Raw genomic sequence first — 13,506 nt, 5'->3', positions numbered from 1 at the left:
AAATAATCAGTAGAGATCTGAACTACAAATTTTAGTTTCTACAGTAGCCTCCTTACCACAAGGTGATATTAATAGAATGCCAAGGGAGGAAAAATGCAATATTTAAGAGCTTCCTCAGTCTATAAAATGTCAGTAAAAGCAATTTCAAGTGTTTTTCAGTTCCTTTGGCACCCTAACCTTTTTTTTTTTTTTTCTTAAGCTAGAAAATAATCCTGTACCATCAGGATTCCTTGAGAGAGATTTGCAACCTATATGTTTCTACAGTTTACAACTGAGCAATAGCGCATTCATTGTAACTGTGGCTTTAAAATATACAAACAAGTTGCCATAAATAGATCAGTCAAGTAAATAACTCTGTGGCTAGATTCTGTTATCTCTGCTGCAAGACAAGGCAGCTGAGAAGTGGGTTTTTTTTAAGTTACTTTTTTAAAGTGGCAGAGACAAAAAAGCTATGGCTCTGCTGGTAGACTAGTTTGGCAACAGTGATTCAGACAACACGATTTGTAATTCACATAGACTTTCTATTGGCCAAATGGATTCCAGTTTTGAAGATGATTCCCAAAAAGTTCTAATATAGAACTCTTCTGGCCCTTAGGGCTTAGGGATTTGTGGGAAGACTTCAAAGATTACCGCTTTCCTCTGTGGATCTGTAAAATTAACCATGAATACCTAGGTCAGATTTCCTTTTTCCTACTTCATTCTGTTTGGGCTTCCTTAGGGAAGACTTCAGCTAACAGTATCTATAGGAGACATGTGCAAACAATTATTGATTTAAATCAAACCCTAAACTATCTTATCATTTTGCTAAAGGAAACATCATCAGGTGAATGCATCAAACCAGGAAGACCCTTTTTGGAGTAGCTTTTATGTGAGAGCTACACGTTAGTTAAGGCCACAAAATATTCCCAATTACAAACCATAGCAACACTTATCATTATTAAATGTCAGCTATTGTAAGTGTGCTTCCTCTAAGGCAGTTACCTTGTAAATACGGTTTGTCAACACTTTCGACAGGTACTGTCAGCTTTATTGCCTACTCTAAGTGTTTTAAGTGATGAAGCAGTTTGGAGACAGTTAAAAGCTTCCTACTAAAGTTCAATCTGAATGAAACAGACTTTAGTCTGGTCTGAAAGACATTGTTATTGTCAAGGGTGAACTTATGTAGAATGGAGTGCGAGGCCCCCAACCAGCAACCTTTTGTTTCAGCCAGGTGGAATATTCATTGCTTGAATATCACACTAGCCAGGCAGCTGAGAAAGGAAGCCCAAAAATTCACAGGGCTTGGTTCCCTGGCTCTATCCTGGTCTCTGCTCTACTGTCACCTCCACAGAGAGGCCTTCAACCCCCCTAACCTAAAATATCACCCCCCCCTCCATTTGTAATATTCATCTGCATAGCACTTAGCGTTACCTGACATGTATGCCTATTTGTTCAACAGTTTGTGGTCGTTCTCCTCCTGTAGGTTGGGGACTTTGGGGGTTTGCACCTAGAATGATGCCTGGCACGTAGCAGACAAGTTCAATAAACAGAGGTTAAGTGAATGAATGATTCTCAGATATTATTCTTCTCAGGCCTTCATAAGTATACCATACCTGTACAAGTTAATTCCATTTCTAATCTCAAACCAGGCTAAACTACAACATCCTAATGAAGGAGTCTATAATAGAAAATTATGCCAAGGGCAGAGAAATACAGAGGTAGCATTTTGTTCGTCAAATGCTGGCCAGTTATATTGGGTCTGGTAGAAAGAGATAAAGTACATAATATAAAACCAACCTTGGCGCCAATCTTTGGTTCTTCCAAGTTTTATCTGTAGTGACCTTGAGGCTTTTTCTGCTCCTTGCCTCCATTTTTTCACTTGTAAAACAGACCTCCTTAGTTTTAAGGGTAAGAGTTCCTCTTGGTCTCAGACATTTGGAAGGATTTGTAACTACTATAAATGCCAGCAATCTGGGAAGAGCATATTCAAGTGATTAGATGTCTCTAAGTTTCTTACAGAAAAGAGAGATCAAGGGCTCTAATATTCATCGATTTGTTATCTGAAAGATCGAGGTTTGTTACAAAATGACATCTCAGCTAAACTGGAAGGGTAGTTGGCAAATGTAATATTAAGTAGAGTGACAGTTTTAGTCTTCAGTGAGAGCATATTCCAGGACAGCAGTTTGATTATTCTGACAGTGGGTTGTTCTGACTATGGAGAGATAGGCAACTTAAAAAAAAATCACAAAATCACACAATTGTAGAGTTGATAAAAAAACCTTTGGGATCCTACATCTTGTCCAGAAGAAGAAACTGATAGCCAGAGGAATAATTGTAATCATTCCTCATGTTTGTTTCCAAATTTGTTACCACTGAAAGTTTATGCAAAATGTCCTACTTTCTTGTCAATTTCAAACATTTCTATTGAATCTCTGATTAATAAATAAATATACCCTATTGGGTCACTGAACATTTGCAAATTCTAGTTACTATTAGCTGGGCCTGTAGCCTCCCCAGGGAAGGGCCTCAGGGCAGATACCAAGCTCTTCCTAGGGTTAATGGGCATTGTAGAGTTTTATAATAGGTTGCAGTTTCCCTAGGTCTCCAATTACGTTCTTTCTCCTTTGAGTATATTTAAAGCAATGTGATTAGAGAGCACTGGTTCTTTAACGTTTTCTACACCCAATCTCTCTTTAAATTTACTACTCCAATCCTCCCAGCTATCCATCCCCTTGCCCCACCCTACCTCCTTTGTGAGTGAGGTAAATCCTCCCCTAAAGTGCCCTGATGCACTGGGTTTGGAGTCAGGAGACTTAAATGTCTATTCTCCATCAATTACTAGCTCTGTGACAATAGGATAAATCACAGCTCTAAGGTTAGTTTCTTTTCATCTCTAAATTTGCTGGAGTTTGGGTTGGGTCAATGTTTTGAACTTTTGAGGATGAACACAATCCATTTTATCAACCAAAAAAAAAATCTCAATATAGAAACAGATCAAAGTGATGCTGCTCTGTTGAAGCTCTGGATTGGCTTCCTCCCAACCCCTTCGCACAACTCCCAGACTCCTGTGCCTCCAAGGCAGCCTCCATCTCAAACTCAATGCTCCCAGAAGCTCCACCAGTTTTAATATGAAAGATTTCCTGAGTCTCTAGAAACTCAACAGCTGGTTATGATGCTAATACCACATAGTTATTTACAGCTGTGCTGTCTTAAGGCTACAGTCCAAGTTGAGTGGGCGAACATAGGATCAGGTTCATTCATTTGACCTTGTTTGGGGTTGTAAACCTGCAGCCATCTTTGCCCACCTCACCCCTTACTCCCAGCTGAAATGCCCGTTTCCCCACCCCAGGAAATGTTTGTTACTTTTCATGAACAGATAATTAAACTAATGTTCAGCTTAATTGAATAAGTTACCTTAGGTACTGGAAGGCTTTCAACTCCTGTAGATCTATGGTTTAATACAAACATTCTTAAACTTCACTACTGAAAAACTGCCAAAAATGTTAAGTAATTAAGATTAAATCTTCCAGCCTGAGCAAGAGCAAGACCTCATCTCTACAAAAAATAGAAAAACTAGCTGAGTGTGGTGGTATGTGTCTGTAGTTCCAGCTACTCGGGAGGGAGGCTGAGGCAGGAGGATCGCTTCAGCACAGGAATTTGAGGTTGCAGTGAGCTATGATGATGGCACTGCACTCCAGCCTGGGCAACAGAGTGAGACCCTGTCTTGAAAAAAAAATTAATCTTCCAATAAATATTGAGAGAGTTGTACCATTGTAGATATATTAAGTTGCAAAACCCTATATATAGTATGATCACATTGTTATAACTAATCATTTATAAACTAGAATATACATTGCCAAATTATTTAGAGACTATAAATACCAAACCATTATATGGTTTCTAAAAGAGAGCAGGTTATAGGAAACTATCATTTAAAAATTATATTATAAAATAAATGGATTTTCATATCTTCACATCATTTATAAAACTTTTCTCTTTATAATAATGCTCATACAGAATTTTTGTAAACAGTTTAAGAAAAGAAAATAGATTACAATAGTAATATAAGGAAGAAAAGTTTGAAAGCAGAAATTAACATTCCCAATTTAAATATTAGTTGGTATGAGAAGATACATGAAGAAATAATTCCTCTCCTGGTTGTCCTCCTTCCAGCCACAGACTTCAAGAGTGGAATCTCTGCTGCCTTTATTTACAATGCTTTGAGAAGCGGGGTGTCACCAGTCCCACATTTCTATGGAGCCAGACATACTGGGGCAGGGGCTGCCCCAATTAATGCCTCATATGTCCGTCAATGGATTCATGGCCAGATTCCTTGGTTGAGTTCAAGGGCATGCTTTGTTGAAGGGCACCACTGTTCGACCTAGACCCTCCCCTTGACTTAAGGACTTCGCATTTCAAACTTTGTATTCTATTTATATCTTGATTTAGTCCAAAAAGAAGGCAGAGAAAAATACACAAAATAGTGAGGAAAAGAAATGATTGGTCTAATGTTCTGAACTACATAACGAACCATGATACGTGGTGATTACACTATAGGTGAGGTGTGGTCAAATTCTAATATAGGAATAAGAGGAAATGTTGATAAATCTGCTCCGGTTAGAAGGTGAGGATCAAGGAATTGTGAGAGTGAGGTGACATTTGAGCTGGGTTTGTGAGGATTAAAAGTAGTTGATCCGGGTAATGAATGGAGTGGGGCTGGAGTAGGTGATCCGGGTAATGAATGGAGTGGGGCTGGGGTAGGGAACAGGCTGAGCCCATCAAAGCTTGAGGGCCACAAAGGCTGGCACACAAGAGGGAGGGGCTGAAGACTGTGCCCCAGGACAGGCAGGCCCAGGCCGTGAATGGCTGCATGAGCCATCATAAGGACACCAAGTTGTTCTAGGGGCCATGGGGAGCTGTAGAAGCTTAAGCAGAGAAGAGTGACATGATCATATTTATGCCCTAATTACAGGGAGGGTGGAGAGCACAGTGCAGGGAGACCAGATGGGAAGAACCTAGATTAGAAGCTGCCCCAGTGGTCAAGGGCAGAGAGACTAAGACAGTGTGTCTGAGGGTGTGATTTCCAAGGGCGGATAAACCAGACTTGTGGCTGCCCAGTGTGTATGGTTGGGGTGGGGAAGGAGGGGGTGGCAGATGGGGCCCAGACATTTGTAAATGAGTCAGCATTCCCACGGTTTGCTTGAAAGGTAACCTACAGTTCAGCCCTGATGTGGGATGTAACTTGGAACTTCAATTTTTTTTCACTGCCCATGGGAGAGGAACTCAAGGTAACCTGAAGGATTTGTATTTCTAAGCTCAAACTTACCTTCCTGTTGATGTTCACCTTTAAAACAGTGTTTACATACTCCAGTGTTAAGGAGCTCAGGGTCCATCATTATGAAAGAAATAGATACGTGATTTTCAGTTGGAATATAATCTACGCAGAAGAACTACCCAACTAACTCCTACTGCAGAGATCAAAATGGCATTGGAAAATTAGTACGCGTTAAGCAGGGATCTGCAATCTTGCAGGTAGTGTTTTATTTCAAATGCCTAAATAACAGATTTTGTACCATCTTTTTTTTTTCCTTAAAAAAATGGAAGTGAATGGCAGTGCAGCGGCCATTCACACGAGCGATCTCATTACTGATCAGCTTTGACCTGCTCTGTTTCTGACTGGGGCTGGTTCCCCCATCCTTAGGCAACCTGTATTGCTCCATCTTAAATTTTCAAACTATAGAATGTTTGCTGCTTTTACTTTACGAGCCACATGCCCAAAACTCCTTTGCTTGCCATGTATTGTCCTTTGATATTTAAACTCTCTGCCAACTAGGATGGTTGGTTTTCCTCGAGGGAAAATCTGGGCCTGCTAGCTTTTTAACACTGTTACCATGTGCTATAACTAACCAAGGTGCTCTTACAGAGGTGTCAGCGAAGAATGATTTCAAGAAGCCAGATGCCTCTTGTCAAGAAGGAAAAGGTCAGCAAAGCTTTCCATAACATTTCTTTATCTTATCTGAGATCCCAGACCCTTTCTGCAATGTGGGAGTTTAAAGGAGGTGATTTTGTAGTGGAGACTGGTTTACAAGCTTTAATTAGATTGTACCAGGGCCAGGACTTGGAATTCAAATTGTTCTATGGGTCTTGAATCACACATAGTTCTAGATAAGTTATTGTCTTTTAATCCATATAAATATATATATATATATATATATATATATATTTTTTTTTTTTTTTTGAGTCAGAGTCTTGCTATGTCATCCAAGCTGGAGTGAAGTGATGTGATCATAACTTACTGAAACCTCAAACTCCTGGGCTCAAGCAATCCTCCTACCTCAGCCTCCTGAGTAGCTGGGACTACAGGCATGTGCCACCAGGCCCAGCTAATTTTTCTATTTTTTGTAGAGATGGGGTCTCACTCTTGCTCAGGCTGGTCTCAAACTCCTGACCTCAAGGGATCCTCCTGCCTCAGCCTCCCAGAGTGCTAGGATTACAGGCATAAGCCACCTTGCCATGCCTAAATATTTCTTTTCTCCTTTATGTTTTGAGCTTTAACCTCTTCAACATTGAGTTTATGTTGGATTATAGAGGGCCTATGGACAGGGATCTTGTCTGTTTTGTTTAGTGATGTCCCAAGTGCTTAAATACCCTGGCCTGGTACATTAGATATATTAGACACTTTGCCTTGTACATAGTGGGTTCTCAATAAATATTTGTTAAGTGGTGGCTGACTGTCTTCTTCATGTTTGATCTTCCACAGAACCTGACTCAGGACCTTGCACATACTAAGTACTCTTATTTATGTCTTAATTATCAGTCCACTGATTCTGGTTTTTAAATTTTTTTATTTGGACTTTTAAAAAGTGAGTCAACTAATTTGAAGTTCCATATTCTAGTTTTAATATTTATTTTTTAAATTTAAAAAAATTTTTAGACATAGAGTCTCACTATATTGCCCAGGCTGGTCTTGAACTTCTGGCCTCAAGTGATCCTCCTGAGTAGCTGGGATTACAGGTGTGAGCCACTGTGCCCAGCCCCGTTTTAATATTTAAAGGAATCTCCTCAAATTCATTGTTTAGATCATTTGTTAGTTTTGGCTTATAAGATCTGACATGACAACAGTTCACTAGAAGAAGGTAAAGAAAAAAAATCTATGAACTCTTACTAATTGACTAACTTGAAATCTCTGTAGAAAGCTTGAATTTCTAAATCATATACTCCAGCTACTTCCAAACCAATATCCTCCTTCTTCCTCTATTCCTGTTCTGTTTATGGGCCCATGAATACTCTGAGTCAGCTAGAAACCCGGTCATCACAGATGCCTCCTCTTGCCTACCCCCATTCAGTTACTTATCAGACTTTTGTGTCTTTTAAGTTTTCTCTGTTGACTGTGTACAGGCAAACCTCAGACATGGTGTAGGTTCAGTTCCAGACAACCACAATAAAGTGAGTCACATGAAATTTTTGGTTTTCCAGTGCAAACAGAAGTAATTTTTATACTATACCATAGTCTAGTAAGTGTGCAATGGTACGATGTCAAAAAACTTTGTACATACCTTAATTTAAAAATATTTTATTGCTAAAAATGCTAATGATCATCGGAGCCTTCAGCAAGTTGTAATCTTTTTGCTGGTGGAGGGTCTTGACTCGATATTGATGGCTGCTGACTGATCAGGGTGGTGGCTGCTGAAGGCTGGGGTGGCTGTAGCAATTTCATTGATTGATTTTTTCCTTTCATGAAAGATTTCTCTGTAGCATGAGATGCTGTTTGATAGCATTTTACCTGCAATAGAACTTCTTTCAAAATTGAAGTCAATCTTCTCAAACCTTGCCACTGCTTTATTAACTAAATTTATGTAATACTCTAAATCTTATGTTGTCATTTCAGGAATGTTCACAGCATCTTCACCAGGAGTAGATTCTATCTCAAGAAACCACTTTTTTAGCTCTTCTGTAAGAAGCAACTCCTCGTCTATTCAAGTTTGATCATGAGATTGCAGCAGGTCAGTCACATCTTCAAGCTCCACCTCTAATTCTAGTTCTCTTGCTGTTTCCATCACATCTGTAATTACTTCCTCCACTGATGTTTGAACTTCTCAAAGTCATTCATGAGGGTTGGAATCAACTTCTTCAAAATGTTGATATTTTGACCTTTTCTCATGAATCATAAATGTTCTTAATGGCAGCTAGAATGGTGAATCCTTTTCCAGAAGGTTTTCAATTGACTTTGCCCAGATCCATCAGAGGAATCACTATCTGTGGCAGCTATATCTTTACAAAATATATTTCTTTTAAAAAATTTTTATCAATGTAGGGGATACAAGTGCAGTTTTGTTACATGGCTATTTTGGGTAGTAGTGAAGTCTGGGCTTTTAGTGTTCCCATCACCTGAATAGTGTACATTGTACTCAAGAGGTAATTTTTTATCCCTCACCCGCCTCCCACTCCAAAAAAGCATTTCTTAAATAAGACTTGAAAGTAGAAATTACTCCTTGATCCATGGGCTGCAGAATGGATGTTGTGTTAGCAGGCATGAAAACAACATTCCTGTCCCTGTACATCTCCATCAGAGCGCTTGGGTGACCAGGTACATTGTCAATGAGCAGTAGTATTTTGAAAGAAATGTTTTTTTTCTGAGCAGGAGGTCTCAATGGTAGGCTAAAAATTGTCAATAAACCATGCTTTAAACAGATGTGTTGACATCCAGGCTTTGTTGTTCTATTTATAGAGCACAGCAGAGTAAATTTAGCATAATTCTTAAGGGCATTAGAATTTTAAGAATGATAAATGAGCACTGGCTTCAACTTACGTCACCAGCTGCATTAGCTCTAACAAGAGTGTCAGCCTGTCTACAGGGGCGTTGACTTCTCCTGTGTAGATATGAAAGTCCTAGATGGCATCTTCTTCCAAAAGAAGGCTGTTTCGTCTACATGGAACATCTGTTGTTTAGTGTGGCCACTCTCATCAATGATCTCAGCTTGATCTTCTGGATAACTTGCTGCAGCTTCTCATCAGCACTTGCTGCTTCACCTTGCACATTTATGTTATGGAAGTGGCTTCTTTCCTTACACTTCATGAACCAACCTCTGCTAGCTTCAAACTTTTCTTCTTCAGCTTCCTCGTCTCTCTTGGCCTTCATAGAATTGAAGAGAGCTAGAGCCTTGCTCTGGATTAGGCTTTGACTTAAGGGAATGTTGTCGCTGGTTTGACCTTCTATTCAGATCATGAAAACTTTCCCCATATGACCAATTAGGCTGTTTTGCTTTGTTATCATTCATGTGTCCACTGGAGTAGCACTTTTAATTTCCTTCAAGAACTTGTCCTTTTCATCCACAACCTGGCTCATTTCCAGGGAGGTTTTCTCATCTCTATATTCATTCTCCTTCACTGGAGAAATTTGACGATGTCATTCTCTTTTTAAAATCTCTTCAAAGTTTTCCCAACACCTCCGTGGGACAAAATTAAGGTTCTTTGCAAAGAAGCCCCTCCATTTCCAGCCCCTACTGATGTCTCCGGCTGTCTCCATGACTGGTTACTGAGCTCACTTTTGCTGCCAGAACTCGTAGTTTCCAACCACACCATGCTGTTTCACGGCCCTTTGCCTGTTCCTGCTGTTTCTTCTACTTGGAGTCATCCAACCACTCATTTTTCTTAGCCCGGCTAACTCTTACTTCAAGACTTAGTTCAGGATGAGCCCAGGAAACGCTCCCTGAGGCCCCAGGAGACCAAGGGCTTCCATGCTGCATTCCTGCTGCTCCAGGACTCTCATTAGTCCTAAGACTGCCCTTCTATTCAGGCCAGACATGCCACCAAAATTACTGCTTATTTTCTTATTCTATCAGAAGTTCTATTAACTGGAGTATTGTGATTCTCTTCCTATGTGTGCACACCTGTGGGATAATCCAGAGGCTCAACCCTCCCACTCAGCATCCCAACCTTCCAATAAGGTTGGACTATGGCCATTATTTTGATTAATATTAATGTATGGAAGAGAGATGTTTTTGAGCAATAGACTTGCCAGTGTTTCTAGTTCCTTCAGAGAGTCTTCCCAAGTGCTTCCATTCTCCCTCTGCAACCCCACCCCAAATAGTTCAGTATCGAGCCGTTCTCAGTGAAACCGGTCATGTTGAATTGCTGGATTAACACAGATCACAACAAATGTGACACCCCCTCCAGAGCTATCAGCTCATAATTGGGGGTACGTTAATCTTGTTTCAATATAGACTAGATGCTTCTTGAGAGCAGTATCTGCCCCTGTCTGTTATTTCACAGTGCTGAGCATAATGCAGATGGCTGACGGAGTAGACTTTGATTAATTTAGATAAGGTGCAGAAGCCAGGACTACAGGAGTGGATTTTCTCCAGTCAGTTGCACAAGCACCAAATCCTGATGTGGCACGTTATGATTCCATATGCTAAACTGTCTTATCCAACACCCATTTCTTCTGCTCCAAATCCAACACAACCAGGCCATTAATAGACCATACTAAAGGATAATTTTCAAGACATAAAAATAAAACATAATGTGACAGGAGATTGGTAAGATCAGCCTTAGAGTCTGTGAACTAGTGAAATTGAAAATTAGGCTAGTCTTGAGCAAGAGTGAGACCTTGTCTCCACAAAAAATAGAAAAATTAGCCGGGCATGGTGGCACATGCCTGTAGTCCCAGCTACTCGGGAGACTGAGGCAGGAGCTGGCTTGAGCCCAGGAGTTTGAGGTTGCAGTGAGCTATGATGATGCCACTGCACTCTATCCCAGACAACAGAGTGAGACCCTGTCTCAAAAAAAAAAAAAAAAAAAAAAGGCTAGTCTGAGACAAAACACAATCCCTAGGCTAATCGTGGAAATGGCTGGTGTAGAAAAAGAAGGGAGTGAGGACTTTCAAAGGAAAAGCTGGGTATGCTTTTTCTGCAGATGACCACAGTGAAGAAGCTGCTTTTTGGGGATAAAAGTGGGGTATAAGTGGATCTGAAGGTCATGAACATCGTTAACACCCTTTAGGGAAAATGAGCATTTCCTTATAGCATTCCTTTGAGCACCTGGTATGGGGCCTTCTTTTCAATGAATATTTAGTGACTCTGTGGTAGAGTCAGTATAGAATGTGGAGTTGAGTATGTAATAGAACTGTGAGTCATTTTTGACATATAGTGTGTAATGTCATTATTTTATCTTTGCTCATAGATGGAGTAAGAACACAATAGTGCCAAATGAACCTCTCATTATTACAGCAGCTATGATTATGGAGTACTTGTATGCTGGGCATTGTGCTAAATCCTGTACGTATCCTAATAACAACATGATAATGTAGATCTTACTGTCACTGTCCTCATTTTATAAACGAAAAAAGTAAGATAAATTGTTCAAAACCATCAGCTAATTAGTGGGGGAACATGGATTCAAACCCCGGTCTGACGCTTAAACTACTATATTATTTGTTTTTAATGCTTCTTATAAATGGCAAAATACAGCAGCATCACCAGTGTGTAGGAAGAATAAGTCTAAAACTTTTTAATACTATATTATTTCAGCCAGAAATGAAGCAACGATTGTCAGTCTCACGTGACCTCAGTAACGATATTTTGGCTTTGCTGGCCTTTAGGACCAAAGAGTTGTACAGCTCAAAGGCAGAAACATAGGGGACCCCCACCACCAACCCTGGGGATCCTCGGACAAAGGAGACCCTGAGCTTTTTGAAGCAGTTCATTGTACTGCTTTAATTTCTATAGATACAGAAGCATTTTATTGTTCAACTACAACAAAACTGGCCTGTGTGTGAAGATCTTCCTGTTACTGTTGCTCTGTTGCCTCTTAGTCATCACCAGTATCAGTATGTACTAAGCTCCTACTCAAAGGACATCACTCTCGGATGGGTTCAGCAGCTCAGCCATCACCTCTTCAATTTGAGGAGGATTATGCTGGACAAAGGGCAGACCATAAGAATGGTTCAGTTTATAATTTGTGAGTGTGTGTGTAACCCATTCTACTGAATGTATCTCACGTGACATCCTAAAGACAAAAGGCACTGGAATCATGCAGCCATTAATGCACGTGTCAGACTAAATTGATTACAGCTCAACTCACAGGACCATAATACATTTTTTGTTTATTTATTTTTACTAAGGTCTTTCAGTTCAGTTGCAACAAATGAAAAAAAAAAGGCAATAGAATTAATAATCTGTCTGGGAGCATTTCTCAGCAACTCTACTGATGTGTCCCCAACAAAAATTTATTGCAGATGAGCTCAAATAATAGACTATTAGAAATCATATCACATGGGCTTATAAAGACAATCTACTTCCTACTGAAGCCCAAACATTTGTACTTAACACAACCTCTATTTCCAGTTTTAAGATTGCTGGCTACATTATGGCTTATATAATAGATCAGACCGTGTTTCCATTATCAACCACTTCTGAAGTTTTTAGCTTCTCTTTCAATAGATTCTAATAAGATTCCAGGAATCTCTGAAATGTTACTTTCTACCTATTGGAAAAGTATGTTTGGGAAGTGGGAGCAATTTAGTGAAGACTAAAAGTATTATATAGGAAGTAATATTATGACATCATGTTTTGACTGAAGAGTCAAAAGACTGTTCAAAAGAATCTGATGCTATGGTTAGACAACCTCTTCAAATGGAGCCACCACTCAAAAAATAAAAGAGCAAGGCAAATTCCTACACAAGCAACACTTATGATCATCTTCTTGCATTTCCAAAAACCTTTAAAATGACTTTGCCCAACACGCAACTGATTCCTAAGAATATCTTTCATGAAGTGCAGTTTTTTTCTTTTAATAGAGTCAGGCAAATTAAAATCTACTACAGAAAAATGCTTGTCATTCTGTCTCTCGTGCCTAATTAAGAGAGTTCTTCAGGAGAATAAATATGATGATCACATACATAAATATTTGGGATACTTGAAAGCCTATAATAGGAATATCTAGGCATTATGATGCAGATGCCGCATGATAACAAATTTAATTTATAGTGGAATTACAAGGGAGAAAAGAATTCGAGATGACTACTAATGCATTATCTGGACTGCGAATTTTCTGTGCATTATGAGGAAAATATTCACTGTCAATTAACATTGCTAGAAGCAACTAGAACAAAGTGAGCTGGGGCCTCTGCCATGCTACCCCTAGAAGCCTGCCAACAGGTGTGGCAGCAATGATCCTCATTGAGTGGATTCCTGGTGGCAGTTTTTGTTTGGAAGGAACTGACAATTAATTTGCAAAATGGGCTCGGAATTTTTTTTTTTTTAGATGGTTTTATATTTTAGATAGTTCTTAAAGGAGAAATATAGGTTCCACTTCACTGGGGTACTTAGTAGGTATGATTTTTAAAAAATTATTTGCTTCTCTGCTCCTTTCTACTTCCAACTACCAAGGACCCACGTTTTACCCTGGAATGTATTTTTAGGGCAAATGGGGAAAAAGAGCTGAGTCTCAAATGTCTTTTTTCTCTATTTCTTTCCTTCCCTGTAAGGTTTTTCTTTATGGAGCTTTCAGTTTTAGGTTTCCATAACC

The sequence above is a fragment of the Lemur catta genome, chromosome 6 (genome assembly GCF_020740605.2).
Source record: "Lemur catta isolate mLemCat1 chromosome 6, mLemCat1.pri, whole genome shotgun sequence".
Lineage (NCBI taxonomy): Eukaryota > Metazoa > Chordata > Mammalia > Primates > Lemuridae > Lemur > Lemur catta.
Note: the sequence above shows the minus strand (reverse complement) of the source record.